The sequence below is a fragment of the Accipiter gentilis genome, chromosome W, assembly GCF_929443795.1.
Source record: "Accipiter gentilis chromosome W, bAccGen1.1, whole genome shotgun sequence".
Classification (NCBI taxonomy): domain Eukaryota; kingdom Metazoa; phylum Chordata; class Aves; order Accipitriformes; family Accipitridae; genus Astur; species Astur gentilis.
In genome coordinates this window covers 28,287,049-28,301,461 of record NC_064918.1, presented here as the reverse complement: position 1 = coordinate 28,301,461, position 14,413 = coordinate 28,287,049, and the positions used below count along the sequence as shown (strand labels likewise).

The window sequence follows — 14,413 nt, the reverse complement described above, 5'->3', positions numbered from 1 at the left end:
ACAGGAAAACCACAAAATGAGTGTGAGAGGGCGCGCAAGGAGAACAAATCCCCTCCCAACAGCCGGCCAATTCCTCTCTGCGAACAATTGTCAGCTGCAACAGCTGGCTTAGCAGGGTTGGATGTATCCACCGCCGACACAGTAACTCTAGCCACGAAAGACATCGTTAAGGTCCCTCTTAATGCAAGGGGTCCTATAGGACAGGGACTGAGTGCATTGCTACCGGGAAGATCAGGTAGCACGTTGAATGGAATAATCGTGCATGTGGGAGTTATTGATGCTGCTTTAACAGGTCAAATTTGTGCGATGATTTCGACCCCCTACCCACCAGTACCAATCCCTAAAGGTACTCGCATTGCTCAACTTGTTCCTTTTTCGAGTTCTATTTCAAAAGCAGAACAGCGACTGTGATGCACTGGAGGCTTCAGCTCCACGGGACCCCCTCAGGTCTGCTGGTCTCAGACTGTCTCATTATCCTGACCACATATGACGTGCACACTGTTGAATCATGGAAGATCCCCTACTACAGTAAGGCTTGCAGGGCTCCTGGACACCGGAGCTGATGTGACTATTATTGCCGATTATCTGTGGCCGTCTACCTGGCCAACAGAGGAGGCTGGTACGGGAGTAGTGGGGCTGGGAGGATCCACACGTGCAAAGATAGCAGCCACTCCAGTTCTGATTACCAATCCTGAGGGCCAACAAGCAGTTATTAAACCATATGTGATGGCAGCTCCCCTCAATTTATGGGGGAGGGATTGCTTGTCGCAGTGGGGGGTGAGAATTATCACAGATTTTTAACGGGGGCCACTGTGCTGCAGGGTGTTAGACAACCCATGCTTGTTTTAACTTGGTTAACAAATAACCCTGTGTGGGTGGATCAGCGGCCCCTACCACTTGAAAAAATTAAAGGCCCTGCAAGAATTGGTAGCAGAACAACTAGCTGCCGGACACATTGAACCATCTCACAGTCTGTGGAATGCTCCAGTGTTTGTGAAAAAAAAAAAAAAAGAAAAAAAAAAAAAAAAGAAATCAGGAAAATGGCGATTTTTGCATGACCTGTGGCAAGTCAATGCTGTCATGGCCATGATGGGGGCTCTGCAACCAGGCATGCCTTCACCTGCCATGATCCCTCAAGATTGGGAAATCATTGTCATGGACCTTAAGGGTTGGTGTTTTTTACAATTCCACTAGCTTCCCAAGACAAAAAAAAAAAAAAAAAAAAAATTAAAAAATTTTTGCATTCTCTGTGCCTTCTATCAATCATGCAGAACCAGCAAAAAGATATCAATGGAGAGTTCTGCCACAGAGCATGAAAAATTCACCAACCACTTGTCAATCGTTTGTTGCACAAGCTCTGTCACCTGTACGGGAAAAATTCCCTACTAGTTATAGTTATCACTATATGGATGACATTCTGTTAGCGTCAGACAACAAGGAGCAGTTGAATGGCATGAACAATTTGGCCACGAATTCGCTACAACAATATGAGTTAGTTATTGCCCCTGAAAAAGAGCCAAAAATAGCACCCTGGAAATATTTGGGAATGACAATTACAAATAAGCAGGTTGTGCCCCAACCTGTGAAACTTAACCCTGCAGTTAAGACGCTCAGTGATGTACAGAAATTAATGGGATCCTTGAACTGGATCAGGCCCTATCTTGGACTGACCAATTCACAGTTACAACCTCTATTGGACTTATTAAAAAATTCCAATGATCCAACAGAACCCAGAATATTGAATAAGGAAGCGTTAAATGTAATTCACAGGGTGGAACAATGTATACACAAGAAATTTGTTTCTCAAATTGATCTGTCTCAATTGGTACAATTCTTTGTACTAATTGACAAAACTGTGCCATTTGGTGCTTTGGTGCAGTGGAATTCTGAGTGGGATGACCCATTACATATTTTAGAATGGATGTTTTTGTCATTTCTGGCCACAAAAAACTGCTCCTGGCTTGTTTGAACTTATTGCTGATGTGATCATAAAAGCCAGAAAACAATGTGTAGAACTAACATGACGTGATCCAGCTACTATTGTTTTACCTGTTCAAAATTGGTACTTTCAATGGTATCTGGCAAACAATTACAAGCTGCAAGTGGCTATGGCGGGTTTTCAAGGACAGATCTCGTATCATCTACCGTCGCACCCGCTCCTGAAATTTGCTCGAGAAATACCATTTGGTCAGAAAAGCTTAAGCCAGCCGGAACCTGTGAAAGGCCCTACTGTCTTCACAGATGGTTCTGGAAAAACAGGTAAAGCAGCAGTAGTATGGTATGAAAACAACAACTGGAACAGCAAAGTAGTGTATCAAAATGGTTCTCCACAAATAGTAGAGCTGCGTGCACATGGCACACTGAAGCAGCAGCTTCAAAAACAAAAAGGGGGAATGATTGGGGAACCACCACAGGCATGTTTAGATAATGTGGTTTATGTTCTTAGCTTTCTCTATTATGGGGATAATTCTTCTCTACCTCCTTTTTTCAACACTTCTCTTTTTTCAACACAGAATTTACAAAGAGGCATCAAAGTACACATTAAAGATTTAGTTACTGGTCAGTGGAGTGGACCATGTGAGCTGTTAACCTGGGGGCGAGGTTATGCTTGTGTTTCTACAGATACAGGCCCATAATGGACTCCCGCTTGATTTGAATGACCATCATCATCTGGAACATCCCAGAGGGTGCGGCAATATGAATACCACCTCAACCAAAAACTAAGTGTAGGTCACCTTGACCAATATAACAGGTCAAGATTCTCTGTGCATTGCAACCGCATCACAAAGTCCATGAACCAATAGACAGGATGACTATGACTCATGCAGCACGCCTGGCCAGCGAGCGCATGCGTCATAGGTTGCAAATGAGGCGGATTTTTGGCACCCGCTGGCCACGTGTGCTGAAATCCGTTCCTCTACTAATGTATAAATACCGGGATTTTCCGAAGAGCATCGGACTGGTGTACAGCAAGGCCATCGTTGCCTCCGTGGGGACGCCCACATAAAGCTGGCACCTACCGATTGCTGGGCTGAATTTGCGGAGCAAGACAGCACGAGAATGTACAGATGGTTCATCTACCTCACAGTCCTCGGATGGACGTAGGCATGGATACCACCACAAACCAAAGAAAACATCTCGATGACCCTGGCTGACGTGACTGGACAAGATTTCTTATACCTTAGTACAACAACACCAAGCTATCCCTTTTTCACAGGTTTCATAGGGGGTTACACTGACATCGACAAAGTTTAAGAACTTATTGATGGAGACCCCTGTGCAGCAGGTCATGGACTCAATGGATGGGAATGCCTGGTTTTCACGGATCGGGCATTAACCCTCATTGCCACCCCAGGAATCACAAATTCTGGGGTCCCTGAATACAGACTGGTGTAGTATTATCAGATTTACTGCTAGACATTGATAGTGTCAGACATGCTACGCTACAAAATAGAGCTGGAATTGATTTCTTGCTTTTAGCACAAGGACAAAGATATTTGAGGGTTGGGGATTGTCTGGATGGTTGATATCTCTGCTCAAGACTGTGGGGGTAGTGATCTTGATTGTGATAACTATGCTTCTAATGTTGCCCTGTCTTTTCAGCCTTCTGCAAAGGGCCATGCAGAGGGCAGCTGTTGGAGCGGCGGAGGAATGCACATAAGTCGACCCAATATGAGTGATAGAAGTGATTCAACTTTATTTGCACGGATAGCTCATATTTATACAGTTTGCGATAATTATGCCTACTAGTCCTAATATGATTGGTACATTGCTAATGTTTATTCATTACTAAAACACACCCACTTGTGGTTGGCAGCTACGCGTGTTCAGTAACTTTCTCATGAGAACTTCTTCAAAAGTTACTTGTGAAGTTATGCCAAGGTCACACCGTCCCTGTCTTTCTCCTGATAACAGCGAGACCAGCTGTTGTTTTTCTCCCAATATCAGTAAAGCCAGCTATTTTCAGCCAAGGCCTAGTCTTGTTGCTCAAACTGACATTCTTTCACACAGAACTCTGCTCGCACAACTTTTCCACAGGCCCATGTCCTTTTTCAGCAAGCCACTTCCCAACAGGCAGCCAGGATATTTTTAGCACAAATACAAAAAGGGGAATTGTCGGGGGATGCAACAAGTCTACGGAATTCCTGACAGTTCGAGAACAGCGCGACCTTGAGCAGCTTGTAGTATATCCTTGAGAAGTCTGGAAAGATCCGAGAAGACCAGTACGAAAACAAGATAGTGATAAGAAGAACCGTCCTGACAAACTCACCAATCATGAATTGTTAGTTACTAACTAAGCCAATCATATACTAACACATACTCTGAAGAAGGGGATAAAAAGGTGTGTTAGAACAATAAAGTAGCCATTTTGCGTGATCTATTACTTGTCGTGTCCGTCTCTACCACGACACAAAACCATCCTTAGACACATACAAAATTGTATTTAGTGTACAATCAGTTACTTTTGTACATCTAATCCACCTGCCCAATATGCTACTCTCTGGGCCAGGGACCACGGCTCTCTATCGTCATTGATATTTAGAAAAAACCCTGGTCCCCAATATCCTCTTGCCTCATCCTCATTTAGCAGGATATGGTCTTTCCCCTAAGGGACACTCTCCACACATACTCAGTTTCTGTTTCTCAGGGTCCCTGGGAATATTTTTCCTGAATTTTAGCCAAATCAGTGGGGGAATAGAGGATGACGCGGGTGGTAACTTGTTGGGCTCCTCCTTGACCACCATCCACAGTCTCAGTTTTAATCAAAGGTCGCATCATGGTTTCCCCCCTCCGAATAGAAAATATTTCCCTTACACACCCTCGGTCTTAAAAAAGGTATGATTTTGATTCTTTTTCCCCATCAGTCTACATCCACATTTTCTACACTGATCTGGGAGCGGGTTTCATCTAATTACTCCCTTAATACCCTTTCCTACTCCAGAGCCTCCATCAAAGGGGTATGTAGTCTCTGGTTAGTCACTCACTCGGTGGCGAGTTGATCGGGGACACTTCTCTCATTTTCCAATTGCTCCTGCAAAGCCTTCACCAAGTCTTGAAGGGATTTTAACATCTCCACTTCTGATTGTCGGGCCACGCATTTGTCCTGTTGTGCTGCCACCAGAGCGGCTCCTAAAACTGCACAAACGAACACTTTACCTTACTTTAACTTTCATTCTTTAGCCAAAATGAGAATTCTGTCTGCTACAGCTTGCAGATCATGCCAATTATTATGGGCCCAAGTCATACCAGGGGGAGAGGGCTGGGCATTGTAGCCCTCTAATCTCTCCAGAAGAGCGGTACAGTCTATGGTCAGACCTCCCAGGGAGGCCATAACAAGCACACAATTATAGGTATCAGATCCCTTTATTAGTCCTCTGAGGACTATCTCCCCTTGTGCATGACTCCTCTCAGAGAGGGACTACAGCAGAGACCTGGTCCCAACGATTGCTTTAGCAACACCAAGAGAATCCTACCAACTATGCCCCAAAAAAATGTCACGACCCATGCTGGACAGACCAGAGAGGGGTCACGGTGAGTTCAGAATTCCCTTGGGCTAAATTAAGGTGAAACGACACCAAATGATCAGTTAAACCTTTTATTTATGGCAGAAGCAAACCAAACTTGGAAGTCATTGACAGTAGGTGGCATGGTTTCTCACAACAGGAATTGGCATGGAACTACCTCAGTTAAACCATATAACACATGCTAGCCACATATATCAATTCAGGGAAGAAAATAAGGAGATCCCTCCTGTTGGGCACAAGGTTCAGAGCGGACCCCCTTGTTTTCTAGACTCCTTCTCAGAGAGGAGCCTAGGGGCAGCTAGATCCACTCCTAATCCCAGACTTGGTCAACAGCTTTATGTCTAAAGGGATGAGGTGTAGGGATTATGAAAAAGGAGAAAGAAAGAGAAAAGAGAAAGATTTCACTGGTCCTGGGTCCAGCATTGGTCCAGCCAGCCTAGAAGTCCAGTTCCAGAGGGCATATGCACATGGGGCTTCAGTTCGTGCCCTTTTATAGTCTCCTTGCCCTTCCTTTGGGTGGGCACTCAAACTCATTAGGCTAATTAGGTGCCATGTGCAGTTTGTACCTTCCGAACTTTCGAACCTTTGAGAAATTGGTGATGGGCTTGGGGGTCGTTTGGGGAGTAACTTCTCCTTCCCTGCAGGCATGACCATTGTTTGACTATTGGCCATATATGGTGAGCTGCCCTGCTCAGCATATCAGAGCACAGAACTGCACACCCTCTGTCACACCCTGTTGCTAACCGGCTTCTCACCTATGGTTCTTTGATACGCAGGGTTCATTGTTAGGCAGAACTTTCAGCTAGAACTATTTCTTCTTTTATCAGTCCTGGAGGGATTGCACTTGTTCCAGTACCTACTATCTAATGCAAACCTCATGTTTGAACCTTGAAAAAAATTATTTAAAAGGTGTTTCTCAACAATTTCTGGTGATAAAGCAACAGGATGCTTTAACTCACCAACTCCATATGACATAAATGGTCTATCAGTTTATAATCTGAAACTGTGGTTTATAATTAAATAATCCTCTATTGTTGGTACACAGTATGGGTGAGCACTTTGTTGTTGCTTTTACAGATTCCAAGTGCTGTTACACAGGAGGAGACAGACTAAGTTGTGGGGCTACACTTGCACACAGTAACTCCTTATCCAGTTATACATAGGGATATCTTAGAGTCCAGCCTATGGATTTCATCAGGTACTTTTTCAATATTTGGTATTCTCCAAAATAAACAAAAATCAAGTTACTTAACATTAGACACCTGACTCAGTGTAAAAATTATATGTGAATGTAAATATACATTTCTACTAACAGCCCCTTCACACCATTCTTCCCTATCATTATAACTTCAGAATAATCACACAATACATAAAACTCAAAATTTTAAATTTTCTTCAATTATTTTCAATCATTTACACACCAAACTCACCGGGAGAAAGCCATTATCCTGATTTGATGTGAAATACACAAATGAAACAGTGAACAGTTGTGAGGGAACCCCAACAGTCCTATTATTTTAAATCAGGGAATAGCAATTAATTCAGCCACGGTTTCACAGCCGTGCTGCACTGAAGCGGTGTGGCGGCAACCCAGGTTTACAGGCCACTTTCCCGCATGAAGGCTGCGAGCTGGTAAGCAGGCCTGAGGCAACTAGCACAGGCACGCCCCAAGGGCCATTATTCAGCAGCCACGAACCCCTGCTTGCTGCACCACAGGTTTAAGGTCGCTTCTCGGGTGTTGTAAATGAATTTAGTCCCAAACAGGATTCCAAACAAAGTTAACAGTTTATTAAATGAATAAAGGCAAGCAAACAGCGCTGGGCACGCCAGGAGCTTCTGCTCTACCAAGACACACGCCGTGAAAAACAAGACAGCTTCTTTTATAGTCTAACGTTCATTACATATTCATACTAGGCGTGTTCTTCTCCATCTCCTGGTTGTGTGGGTGCTTAGAAACTTATCTCTGACCAGGCTCCCCACTGTTCGCGCCAGACAGCAGACATCCTGTGTAACCGCCGACACCTTGCACAGCACCAGCTGCGATCACCAGAACCCAAACAAGTCCACAACAGACACCTCCCCCCCCCAACAAATACACACAACAAATGGCCCATCAAGATCCCAAGCACTGCAGTCCCTGAGGCCAAATACACATCCAAATGCCTCAGTTCTCTTCTAGGATAGCTAACAACAGAACCGGTTTTGGGTTGGCAAAAAGAGAATGAACTATGTACATATCATCTGTCTCCTCCCGACCTGCAGTTATACAAGGATCGACAAAATGGTTAAAGATTACATAGACAGTGAGGGTCACATTTTATTATGCGGCCCTAGCATTGTTTATATTAACACGAATCAGATGAACATATCTCACATCGGGGATGGCTGAACAGCAGGGCCATCCCTTAGCAGAGATAGACACACCGAGTACAGAGCTCTATCCGCCCCGAGGGCCGGTAGCAGCCCCACCACTCCTTATGGAAAAGCCTTCCCCCACCTTTCCACCCATCGAAGCAACTGACGTCAGACAACGCCGCGCACTAGGTACCCCACTCACACCACCCTGAGTATCCGCCTCCAGCAGTAAGAGGCGCATGCGCACCAGAGGATGCACCTCCCCATCTACTGTCGACGGTGTCCGTAAGTGCTGCGGGGAGAGTTGGCGCGTGTCGTTGGATGATGACGTCAGCTGCGGCGCGCTGGGGGAGGTGGGGTGTGATAGCGGCAGCAGCTAGTCTCGGCTTGTGGTGCGAGCTTTGGAACAGGCGGGGCTGTGTGTAGTGTTGTCAGCCGCCATGGTGAGCTGCGCTTGTGGGGCCGCCGCCGCCCAGGGGTTTCCCCGCCATTGCGGGCCGCCCTTTTAGGACCGAGAGGGTGGCGGTAATACGGGCCCGGAAGTGGGCGGCTGCGAGTTGCCGCCCCGGCGTGGCAGGCTGGCGTCTTCCCATCTTCCTCAGTATGGTTGGTTGGTTGGTTGGTTGGTTGGTTGGTGGGTGGGTGGGTGGGCGAGCAAGTGGTGGCGCGATGAGAGCTGGTCGGTGCTGGGTTCGGGCGGGCGCCGTGCCGTGCGCGCGCGCGGGCGGGCGGGCCGGCCGGCCGGCGGTAGGCTGAGGAAAGGGAGGGAAAAATGGTTTCGGCTTAAAGCAAGGCACAGCTCAGAGGAGGGAGCCCTAAAGTTGGAGTGCACTGAACGATGCTCTTTCCGGCTGCTCTTTACCTGTATATATAGGTTGGTTGTTTACATTTTCTGTATTTTTATTTGAGCTGTTCTGTGCTAGTGTAGCATTGCTTTTATGTATGTCGCTTTCTGTGCTGACTTCTGTTGACTGCCAAGGATAAGGCAACTCAGCTTTACGTTTTATGTTGTTTGACAATGGCAAAGTGCTTTCTCTGAGTCAGAAGAAAAGAAAAACTGTTACCTAATTCCAGGGAGCTATTTCCTAGTTTCAAATTGAAACAGTTTTCAGTCTGGGTAGAATCAATGGGAAGCCATCAGAAGAATATGAAGCATTAAGCTGTGCGGTTTGTTGACAGAAGTTTTTTTGTAGGAAAGGGCAAGTATTGGTCTTTCATGAAAGATGGTTATTTTCTTCCTATGGGTTTTTGAAGAACAGCAATTGAAGTCTTACTGGAAAACAGATTCTTCTCTAAATCAAAGGTAGGGTCAGTGTAGTAGTGGTGAGTTATTTCTCCAGTTTATATTACCTTAGAAGACAACATGTGTAAAATGTAAGAATGTAGCCCTGCTTCCAGTACTGATATTGCTTCCAACTTCTGCTACTATGTACCTTGCTTCTCTTGTCTTATAGGCCAAGTGTTGTCTGTACTGTATTTGCTGTGGCTTTCAAATTGGCATTGTTACCCAACACTAAGGGGACAGATGTGTTCTTTTAGGGATCCTTGGCAGAATGATGATGGCACTAAATCGCAGTTACAATTAAGGCTTTATTCTCTTAGCAAGCTTTAAGTATAAAACTTTTAAAACCTGCTTCTGATGATACAGTTTTACTGTGGTGAAACTGTGAAATGGTTTAAAGCAGTTTCAGAGCATGAGGGCAGACTGAAAGTTGAATTTCTATTTCAGCTGTTGCACAATAATTTGTTATAAAGAATTCTGTCTTATCTTTTTAAAAATCTGTTAAAATGAGGTGAGCTAGGAAGAAGTTAAAGGAACAAGATTGGTTTTGTGAGACTGGTCATCCTACAAGCATACTATTAAACATTAAAAATATTTTTCTGTTGTCTTTGTGTATCCCTTTGGCTTTCCCTATGTCATCAGTACTGAACCCTATGATAAGAATTTCTTCTGAGCTGTATCCAAGCAAATTCCTTGGAATAGTCCCACTGTTACTTTTTTTACTGTTTGTTGTTTGTTAGGAGTTTTTGGTCAGTTTGGTGCTTTTCATTTAACCTGAAAGGCCATTCTTCTTGTACTCAATATTTTATAATGTAATCCGAGTTACAGGGAAATATTATTGTCAGCCTTGCTTACTGCTGTCCTTTATTCCTGTGTTCTTCCTTCATAGTCTTTGTTCTTTTATCCCTTGTGTCTTCTACGTGCTGACTTTTTTCAGACCTAGGTTTTAGTTTGTGTTGCATTTTTGTAAAAATAAATTTGTAGTTTTAGTCCTCTGTTTTTGTCAATAGCAGTATGGAGGAAAAAAAACCAAAACAACCCCAAAACATAACTCTTTCTTAGACATTTTTGTCTTCCTTACTATGGCTTAAATTGGGCAAAGTATAGACAGCCTTGTTCATTTATGTAAAGAAAAATTAATCTATTGGTTTTTAAAATCTCAGGAATGACTAACATTAGTCATTGTAGTGATTGTGGTTATTGGTGTAGTGGTGTTTTGGATTTAGGATGAGAACAATGTTGATAACACACTGATGTTTTAGTTGTTGCTAAGTAGTGCTTATCCTAAGTCAAGGGTTTTTCAGTTTCCCATGCTCTGCCAGTGAGGAGGTGCACAAGAAGCTGGGAGGGAGCACGGCCAGGACAGCTGGCCTGAACTAGCTAGAGGGATATTCCATACCATAGGACATCATGTTCAGTATATATAGACAGGGGAGTTGACTGGGAGGGGCCAATTGCTGCTTGGGGACTGGCTGGGCATTGGTCAGTAGGTGGTGAGCAATTGCATTGTGCATCACTTGTCTTCCTTGGGTTTTATTTCTCTCTGGTTTTGTTACCTTCCTTTTCATTACTATTATTATTATATTTAATTTTATTTCAATTATTAAACTGTTCTCATCTCAACCCATGAGTTTTCCTTTTTTCCCCCCCAATTCTCCTCCCCATCCCACTGGGAGGGGTAAGGAGTGAGCGCGTGGCTGCGTGGTGCATAGTTGCTGGCTGGGGTTAAACCATGACAAGTGGTTAGTGGTTTTAGGAGAACCCTGAGTAGCCAGGGTACTAGCAGTTTGTTTGTGTTTTGTTTTTTGGTGTGTGTTTGTTTTACCGATCAGTAGAAATAATAACATATGGTATGATTGGTACAGGTACTATAATGTTAGAAAGAGGCTCATAGGAAAGTTTATAGATGGCTAGAGAAGGGTTGATATAACTACCAACTGTTCCTGAAATTGACAGTATCCTTAAAAGCAGTGCTAGTATGTCATGTGAATACCGCTACGAATGCTAGCGTTCATGTTACTCGTGTCTTCAGAAGGTGACCCCATAAGTGGTTCTTGTGGCTTTTCAGAATGGAAACTTTTTGTTTTTCCCATTTTTCTTAAAACAAGTGTGATGGGGAAAAAAAAGACAACCTTAAGTTTCTCCTTGAACCTCCCAAACCGCAGCTTGTGGCTTTTGCCCCTAGTTATATAATCTGTTGACAAGAAGTGTTTGGTTCTGTTCTCCTTGTAAGTGCCCTTCAGGTAGTGTGGTGGGTTGACCCTGGCTGGATGCCAGGATCCCACCAAAGATGCTCTATCACTCCCCTTCCTCAGCTGGACAGGGGAGAGAAAAATATAACAAAAAGCTCGTGGGTCAAGATAAGGACAGGGAGAGACCACTCACCAGTTACTGTCAAGGGCAAAACAGACTTGGGGAAAATAGTATAATTTATTATCAATTAAAATAAGAGTAGTGTAATGAGAAAAAAACCCCCAAATCTTAAAAACACCTTCCCTCCACCACTCCCTTCTTCCTGGGCTCAACTTCATTTCTGAATTCTCTACCTCCTCCCCCCAAGCGGTGCAGGGGGGCAGGGAATGGGGGTTGTGGTCAGTTCATCACATGTTGTCTCTGCTGCTCCTTCCTCCTCACTCTCTTCCTCTGCTCCAGTGTGGGGTCCCTCCCGCAGGGGACAGTCCTCCATGAACTTCTCCAACATGAGTGCAGTTCTTCACAAACTGCTCCAGCATGGGTCCCTTCCATGGGGTGTGGTCCTTCAGGAATGGACTGCTCCAGTGTGGGTCCCCCATGGGGTCACAAGTCCTGCCAGCAAACCTGCTCCAGCAAGGGCTCCTCTCTTCCCATGGGGCCACAGGTCCTGCCAGGAGCCTTTTCCAGCACAGGCTTCCCATGGGGTCACAGCCTCCTTCAGGGCACATCTATCTGCTCCAGCGTGGGGTCCTCCACGGGCTTCAGGGGGACAGCCTGCCTCACCATGGTCTTCACCACAGGCTGCAGGGGAAGCTGCTCCAGTGCCTGGAGCACCTCTTCCCCTTCCTTCTTCACTGAACTTGGTGACTGCGGAGTTGTTTCTCTCACATATTCTTGCTCCTCTCTCTGGCTGCAGTTGCTGTTGTGCAGTTGTTTGGTTTGCTGTGTTGCATCTGTCTGTGTCCTCCCGTCCCCCCCTCTCCCCTTCTTAAATACATTATCACAGAGGTGCTGCCACTGTTGCTGATTGGCTCAGCCTTTGCCAGTGGTGGGTCTGTCTTGGAGCCATCTGGCATTGGCTTTGTCGGATGTGGGGGAGGCTTCTAGCAGCTGTTATGGAGGCTCACACAGTCAAATCCAACAGATGTTAAAAGTCAGATTTATTTGTCAGTAAAAAATTTAGTTAGAAATCCAATAACATTTGCGAACCACAGGCTCAATGATGTAAGGGCAATTAGTATTACACAGCTGACTTAAGAATTCTTAAGATTTAAAAATGATGACTCAAAATGCACATATCGCTTGCCTAAAAGATGAGGGCTCTCAACATTGAGGCGTTACCTCGGGCGGTGTCCTGACACAAGGGGAGAGTCCCCGACTGCAGACCCACTGCTCTGAGGAGGACTGATTCCAACATGTCCTCCAGCGGGACCCAGTTTATACCCTTGTCAAATCTGATCTGTGGTCATTTTAATCCACATTGGCCAAAAGGTCAACACTTCTGTGTACCTGTTGTGTTTGATTGGTCAGTTCAATTTTCAACCTGTGGCCTCTAGGGTTTGGTTTTTCTTTTGCCTCTCCTCCCTGCCCAGAGAAGCTTTGTTTCCTGTCGGGGTGGGTGTATCTGTCACAGCAGCTTCTGATAGAAGCCACACCTGTAGCCCCCCTGCTACCAGAACCTTGCCATACAAACCCAATACAGGTAGTTCGGTGTCTACAAAGTCTTCCCTTGTCTTCTACTTTACGAGACTAAACAAGTCTTCAACCTCTCTTCATAGATCATTTGCTTTAGACCCCAGACCATCTTAGTAGCTCTAGCTTCTCTCCAGTTTGTACGCTTTTTTTTCTTCAACTCAGGAAAGGGAGGACAATGATGACAAAATTGAAGACGGTATTCTAAAATAGTCTTGGCTACTCTTGAGCAAAGGAGAATAATAACATCCTTAGAGCCACTTTCCCCATTCCACTTAAAGTAGCCCAGTATGTAGTTTGCATTATCATCAGTGAGAATGCACTGTATTTTGGGTGATAGATTAACAACATTCTCTCCTGTTGTGGTTTAACCTCAGCCAGCAACTAAGCTCCGCACAGCTGCTCACTCAATCCCCCACACCCAGTGAGATGGGGGTGTCCTGGGTTCAGCTGGGATAGAGTTAATTTTTACAGGAACCTGGGAGGTGGGGGGCATAGCCGCCGGGGCAGCTGACCTGAACTAGCCAAGGAACTATTCCATACCATGTGATATCATGCTTAGTATATAACTGGGGAGCGGGCTGGGGGGGGCCTCTCTCGGCTTTCGGTGGGGGAAGTGGCGGAGCTTTGGTTTCCGGGTGGTGAGCAGTTGCACTGTGCATCACTCGTTTTGTATATTCTTTTATTAGTACCGTTGTTGTTGTAACTTCTTTTTTGTGTGTGTTGTCCCAGTAAACTGCCCTTATCTCAACCCATGAGGTTCTGTTTTTGTTTTGGTTTCCCCCCCCCCCTTTTCTTTCCTCTGTCTGCCCCCTATCCCACCGGAGGGGGGTGGGAGGAGTGAGTGAGCGGCTGCGTGGTCCTTTGTTACCGGCTGGGCTGAAACCACGACAGTCCTTTTTGGCGCCTGACGTGGGGCAACGAAGGGTTGAGATAACGACAGATCTGGCCAGAGCGTGTTGAAACAAATTTGTCATATGCATTTCTTATATTAGATAAATAGATGTTAGTCACAATGTTGGTTCATTTGTTTACGTGGTGGTGTTTTGTAAGTTCTTATATGCTCTGTGTATTGCCTATAGTTACATTTCTCAACTCTGGGAGAGTGATTGGGATTATCATTTTGCTGTACTGGGCAATGTTGACTTGTGAAATGATTACATCACTGGTCATGAGGTTAAGCTGGTATCTGTATGAGGCAGTGATATCATTTCCATACTTTGGGCACCTTCTGTCAGATTTTATTGGTAATTACACCCAATCCATGGGGAAGTCGGGGGGGGGGGGGGGGGATACTTCCCCCTGTCCGTTTGCCTCCCTTCTCTCCCTCCGAATAATTACAACAGCTTTTGAGAATTTTGAATAT

The 14,413-nt window shown here is 45.1% G+C and overlaps 1 pseudogene; it reads left to right on the top strand.

Annotated features, from left to right (window-relative positions):
* The first annotated feature begins 8,119 nt into the window (after positions 1 to 8,119).
* LOC126035575 (importin-11-like) overlaps positions 8,120 to 14,413 on the top strand; it is a 65,971-nt pseudogene continuing 59,677 nt past the window's right edge.